Raw genomic sequence first — 7,507 nt, forward strand, 5'->3', positions numbered from 1 at the left:
GTTGTGTTGAGGTAGGGTTTGGTTGGGTAAGAGACAATCCATTAGGCATGGAGTCAAACATGCTTTGTAAGATAGCCAAAGTTCGTTGGATGCTTGGTTGAATGAACAAAGGCTGAAAGAGGCAGGGTAGAAAATTTCTTTCTTTGGCAAAACTTAATATCAGCTGAAAGAGGAAAAGAGAAATACAATCCACTACAAAGGATCACCTAACAATGGGTGAATTCTAATGAACCTTTAGAGGGCATTAATGAAATATTTGATCACATGCAACAAATCATAATTAACATATGGTTTCTAAAACATACATCTTGATCAAAAATTAAGAAGATAAACACATTCATATGGAGTTACAAAGAAAGATATACAATCACATAAAGAACTCACCGTCAAGAAAGAATTTATCGCATGAACCTTTATGGCCAAATCGTTGGTACTTATGATCCAGACAATTTGATTGATTTTTAGAAAAGCACAATTACAGAAATTGGCCCATGAGTTATCCAAAACAGAACCCTTTCAAATTACAAAATACATGCTTAAATAACAAAAATTATCCTAAACTGCGTCCTCATTCTCTGGAGAACGAAATAAAAGAAAATAAAAAATAAGATAAAAATAACATAAATAGATGCAAACTGTCAAATTTATGAGGTCGCTAGTATTGTTGGAATGTTCTTTAAAATCTCCTGGTCTACCAGTGTTCACAAGATAATTTATTTATTTATTTTTTATTTTATTTTATTTTATATTTTATATTATTATTATTTATTTATTTATTTTTCTCTGCTGATTTTAGTGCTAAAATTACTCAAACTAATCCTTAGGAATCTTGACCCAATCCTATGGAATTTCATATCGGTGACATTTCTCTTGCAGATACTCAAAATTCCAAGATATATTTCTAGAAATATGGAAATTATTTCTAGGCCCCAAAAAGAACTCTTTTACCATTACTGCTAATAATCTTCTGCTCATAAGTGGCATATCTCAACATACTCTATATTTAATCAACAATCTTAGTTCTCGCAGTATTTATTTTATACAGAATACATAGCTTGTTGTATGCCAAATGGATGAGATTGAGGTTTGTTCTCTCAAAAAGCTTAGGGTTAAAATTAAGAGAAGAGCAACTAATCTTAATTTTTAAAAATAATGCAGGGACTTCAATCTCACTCCATCCTTCGCCAATATCAGACACAGGCTTTGAGACTTCCACAACAATAAAGAATTTGCTCACCTTAGCAGAACCCTATTTCATAATGAAATCCAAAGAGTTTGATACGTGCTTGATAGATCTACCAGGGCTTATAGAATACACCTTAAACTTGCGCAACTTATTTGTTTTGATCTATGGTCCTCCATTGATGTAATCGTTGCATTGAAAGCAGAAAAATAATGTCGCATAGATGGGGAGAAACACAACAAGAAATTAATCAAACTAGAAGATCGTTAAATTATGACTAGCAACAATCACCAACTGTTGAAAAACTCCATGCTCACAATTAAGATATACCTCGAAGAAGATGGAGTCGGTGCCAACAGTTCAACCCTCATCGAGAATGTACAACAGAATGACAATTTGAATTGCAATAACATCGACACCTCATTTAATCGATCAATTCCCTTCACAAATACTCCATTAATACAACAAAATGACAATTTGAATTTTAAACGTCAACACCTTGTTTATATGGTTAATTCCATTCACGGATGCTCCATTGATGTAGGGTGAAAATAATTCCGTTAGCTTCTCAACTCCAGTTTCTAACATTACCAGCTGTCCAACTCCGGTCAAGCATGGGTTATTATAGCTAAATAATAATGCATATTCAAATGGAAGCAACACCATGGTTGAACAGTCAACAAATAAATCATGAAGTAGTGTGCAAGTTTCTAACATGGATAATGTGGTCAACATCACATTGGGTAGTTTGGAAAACACCTCGTTGTGTAGAAATTTCTCTATAGATCAGCTACCTTTGATACCATGTAGAAATTCTGCAAATTCTCTACCAATCTCGCTCTGAGACCTCTGTATAAAAATCTGACTGTGGATTAACCCAATAATGCAATATACTAAAGAAAAATACTATAATCTACCTCTACTATCAATTTGTGGAAGCTTAAAGATTGAGCAAGATCGAGCTGAACACATGTAACCAGAAGAATAAGAATCAATGCACATGAAACCCAAAAAATACTCAGGGGAAAGCCTCAACTAAAAACCCCACTATATGTATTATCATACAAGGTGGAAATACATCAGAATTATACAAAGCCTTAGCTCTCACAGCTAGCCAGCTCTCAGTACAATCCTCCTGGATGCTCACAGGCAATCAAAGCTTCCCAAAAGACTTCTCCTCTACCCTCCAAGCTCCTATTTCCTTGCGGAGTTCCTCTGGGATGATTCTCCTTCACCCAGTGGAACATTGCTCTCACACATTGCTCTAACACATTGTCAGAACTACACAATCCTCAAGGAACCTTGTCTTGACTGCATGCATGAGTTTCCTTTATAGGAGAAAACATGCAATTGATAGTACACTGTCCTTGACATTTAGCTCAACTGGGTCTTTCTTATAACATACATGCATGAGTTTCTGATGAGGGAATCTTCAGTTATCTGGAGTACACTGGTTGAGTGCATGCATGCATCAACTGACTTAGTTTGTCAAACAATTTGGAACTAATTTAACTAGACTTAACTCAATAAACTGAGCTAACTAATTACAACCCAAATATAACTCAATCTTATCCCCTTAATTAAGGGACAAACTCCTTAATTTAAGGGATAATTGTTGCATGATTGCAGAAAGACTTCTAAATTGAATTTCTCCAACTAATTAATCCATAATGAATTGATTAATTAATTCCAAGCAGCTGGTGAGACTAAATTCGAATTTAATTCACAATTTTAATTCATGGACAAATTAAAATTGGAATATTTTGGATTCTATTTTTATCATTTCTTGTTGCTATTTTCAACACTTCCTCTCAACAAGAAAGGAATTCAACTTCATCCCAATCGTGAACCTTTGGAATTTTTTGCATGCAACACTTCTCTCTAGTGTTGTTGCTCTAGCAACTCTAGAAACAAAAAAAAAAATATCTAACCTGAATCAGTATGATGCATCTGTCATCAAAGTCTCTCACTGCTATTGCCTCTGTTAACTGAAGACTCTGCGCTTTTGCTGACTCAGCCTTTCTGCACTATTGTCAATCCTTCTCTGCATTCTTTAGTATCTGACTGCTCTAGCCTCTATCACTTTGATCTCTGATTGCATCAATTCCATTGATTCCTCCCACTACTCTGTACTTTGAGCTCCCGTAGCAAGGTACGATCCATGAGATAAAACCTCTCAATGGACCTTGCCCAATTTCAACCTTCTTGAGACTATCACTTCACATTGCCCCACCTCAGACCTGGAGGTATGGCTGCATGTGATCCCTCTGCCCACTTCTCCAATTGTGGCTCCTCCACAATCGTCTGAGACTTTTTCTGGGACTGCATGTTGAGAGGTAATTTACTCTCCATCTCAACCACCAAGTCTCTAACATTTGCCTTGCTCCTCAAGGCTTTGCATGTATCTTGAACCTCAAGAGCATACAGGTTCTGAACTCATGAACTGATCTATTTCACCTGTCTCGTGGTGATGTGTCTAAGGAAAACCTTTCCCTTACAGAAGACAACATTGTACCCTTTGTCCTCCAACATTGCGACCGATACCAAGTTCTTCTTCAGTCTAGACACATACTTCACATCTATCAAGGTGATAGGAGCTTCATGCTCCCTCTGAAAAGCAACCGCGCCCACTCCTGAAACACTATACCTTTCGTCGTCACCCATCTCTATGCGCATCTTGAGGTCTTTCTCCTCCAAGGCACTGAATAAACTTTTATCGCCGGTCATGTGAAATGAGGCTCCATTGTCAAGATACCAAACACAACCCATCATCGATGACACCATGCATGCGATGAGGGTGGAGTCCATTTTGAACTGAGAGGCTAATGCCTCACCTTCTGATCCTTCCAAGGATCCCTTCTTGGACTTCTTCGATGGGAAATTACTCGCATAATGTCCCATCTCATGACAATTAAAGCATCTCACTTTAGACTTGTCACCCTTCTTCCCTCCATGAGAAGAATTCGATTCGGAATGGGACGTCTTCCCCTTCCCTTTCCTTGCCTTACTCGCTAAGGCCAGATTTTATTCATTATCATCCTTGGATGAAGAACCATCTCGTGTACTCCTCCTGATCCCCTCCTGCATGAGATCCGACAATAGTTGTTCCCAATTCAACAGTTTCTCCCTTCCATTCATAGAGTCCTGGTAGCTATTCCGGCTCTTTGGAAGGCCAGGGAGAGCGAGGCTCACCATATCATCATCGACAGTAGTTATTCCCACACTTCCAAGCTCATCTCTACAGGTGGTGAGCTTGTTCAGATATGTGGAAATAGTATCACGTTCTCCATCTTGATTCTTCAAAGCTTATCCTTAAGCACCAATTTCCTCTGGTCGCTACTATTCTGGTAGAGGTCCTTCAATGTCTTCCACATTGAATATGGAGTATCCTTCCCATGGAGACTCGAGATAATATGGTCTCGAACTCCCTCAAGGATGATCTGTCTCACTCTTGCCACACACTTCTTCCACTCAACCAACTCTTGTGCATTAGTTGAACCTGGCTTTGGGATTTATTGATCAATGAAATCCTTCAAGTTGTTGTCTTCTAATACAACCTCCATGCGATCTTTCCATGCTATGTAATTCGAGCTGCCTTCCAAGGCATACTTGAGTCTCAAGCCATAGAATGCCATTGGCCAACCTTGAAGTATGATAAGAATTCGATTTTCACATGCAACCCCGAACTTCAAACTTCGAATTCTATTCTCCATATATTATTCACAGCTTTGATAAAATAGGATTTGATACCATGTAGAAATTTCTTTATAGATTAGCTACCTCTGATACCATGTAGAAATTCTACAAATTCTCTACCAATCTCGCTCTGAGACCTCTGTATAAAATCTGACTGTAGATTAACCCAATAATGCAATATACCAAAGCAAAATACTATAATCTACTTCTACTATCAATTTGCGGAAGCTTAAATATTGAGCAAGATTGAGCTGAACACATATAACCAGAAGAAGAAGAATCAATGCACATGAAACACAGAAAATACTCAGGGGAAAGCCTCAGCTAAAAACCCCACTATCTGTATTATCATACAAGGTGGAAATACAATAAAATTATACAAAGCTTTAGCTCTCACAGCTAGCCAGCTCTTAGTACAATCCTCCTGGATGCTCACAGGCAATCAAAACTTCTCACAAGCCTTCTCCTCTGCCCTCCAAGCTCCTATTTCCTTGCGCAGTTCCTTTGGGATGATTCTCCTTCACCCAGTGGAACACTTCTCTCACACACTGCTCTAACACACTGTCAGAATTGCGCAATCCTCAAGGAACCTTGCCTTGACTGCATGCATGAGTTTCCTTTATAGGAGAAAACATGCAACTGATAGTACATTGTCTTTGGTATTTAGCTCAACTGGGTCTTTCTTAGAATAAACATGCATGAGTTTCTGATGAGGGAATATTTAGTTATCTCGAGTACACTGGTTGAGTGCATGCATGCATCAACTGACTGATAACTCACAATTAGTTCCTCAAACAGTTTGGAACTAATTTAACTAGACTTAACTCAGTAAACTAAGCTAACTAATTACAAATCAAATATAACTAAATCTGATCTCCTTAATTAAGGGATAATCTCCTTAATTTAAGGGATAACTGTTGCATGACTGCAGAAAGACTTCTAACTTGAATTTCTCCAACTAATAAATCCATAATGAATGAATTGAATTAATTAATTCCAAGCAGCTGGTGAGACTAAATTCGAATTTAATTCACAATTTTAATTCAAGGACAAATTAAAATTGGAATATTCTAGATTCTATTTTTTTCATTTCTTGTTGCTATTTTCAACACGTTGGACTCCAAGTCATCTACAACAATTAATAAAATAAATAACGATTTTGGCATAACATTTAATCAAATTAATAATAATTTAGACTCTAGCATGGGTGAATTGAGTGGTAAAAATAATGACCCTCTTGGCATAATAGTTAATAAAATTAATAATAATTCAGACTCCAGCATGGGTGAGCCAAGTGGTAAGAATAATGACCCTCTTATACAAATTTCACACAACATAAACATAAATAAAAAAAGTTGTTAACATATCCTCATATGAACTAAATATTTGTGAACTTGAAGTTCTAAACAAAGGAATGAAATTTGCAATAGCCCCTAGGCACATACCCTCTGAAGAAATTATATGTAACTCAGAGGATGGGATTTAAAATCTAAGGGTTGAAGAAAAGGAACAAATTCGGCAGGACTACACGTTTAACTTGAGAAAATGAAAGCCCCACAGAAATAACTTAAGTAGAATCCAAGTGCTAGGTCTCAAAAGCCGTAGAAGTAATGAAGACATTGCCATTCTAAAAGTTGTCAAAGAAGGAGCTACATTTGTGATGAATACAACTGATTATGTCGCTAAAATGAAGGACCATTTGTACAACAACGAAAGCTACAAAAAGCGCAAAGACAACCCTATTACCCGCATTATCAAGGAGGTTAAGAAATGCATCAAGTAATCCAATCTTGATGAAAGGATCAAGAAGCACCTTTTATCCAACAACAATATCACCCCCAGAATTTATGGATCTCCCAAAATTCATAAGAATGATGTTCCCCTAAGGCCTATAGTAAATACAATTGGGTCCCCTAAATATGGATTAGAAAAATATGTGGCAAATTCCCTTACCCCGCTTGTTGGAAATATTGACTCCTATATTAAAGATTCTAATCACTATGTGGAGTTTATCAAGGGTAGAAGATTGGATCCTGAAGATCAAATTGTAAGCTTTGATGTAACACAACTATTCACAAAAATACCTCTTAATGAATCTATCCAAGTTGTTAAGGAGGTGTCAAACCCAGAGATTGCAAAAATTGCCGAAGTTTCTCTATGTTCTACATTCTTCACCTTCCAAGGTGAGTTCTTTGAGCAAACCACAGGTGTGGCTATGGGGTCACCATTATCCCCCATAGTAGCCAACCTTTACATGGAGAAATTTGAGAAGATTTCCTTGGAAACCTACCCTCTCAAGCCCAAGTATTGGATAAGGTTTGTTGACGACACCAGTGTGGACTGGCCACATGGGGATTCTGAGCTTGACAACTTTCTTAAACACCTCAATAATATTTTTAATGACATTAAATTCACAATGGAGACTAAAGAGAACAATTGCATTCTATTCCTTGACATTCTTCTTCTAAGAAAAAGTGATGGATCATTGGGTCACAAAGTATACAAAAAGAAGGAACACACAGATAACTACCTCCATGCTAATTCACATCACCATTCGACCCATAAGATGGGGGTTCTTAGCACACTCTTCACAAGAGCATTAAGAATTTCTGATAAGGAACATGTAAA

Source organism: Pinus tabuliformis, chromosome 6 (assembly GCF_031772625.1).
Source record: "Pinus tabuliformis cultivar Carrire ecotype Pingquan chromosome 6, CPIR1, whole genome shotgun sequence".
NCBI classification, from domain to species: domain Eukaryota; kingdom Viridiplantae; phylum Streptophyta; class Pinopsida; order Pinales; family Pinaceae; genus Pinus; species Pinus tabuliformis.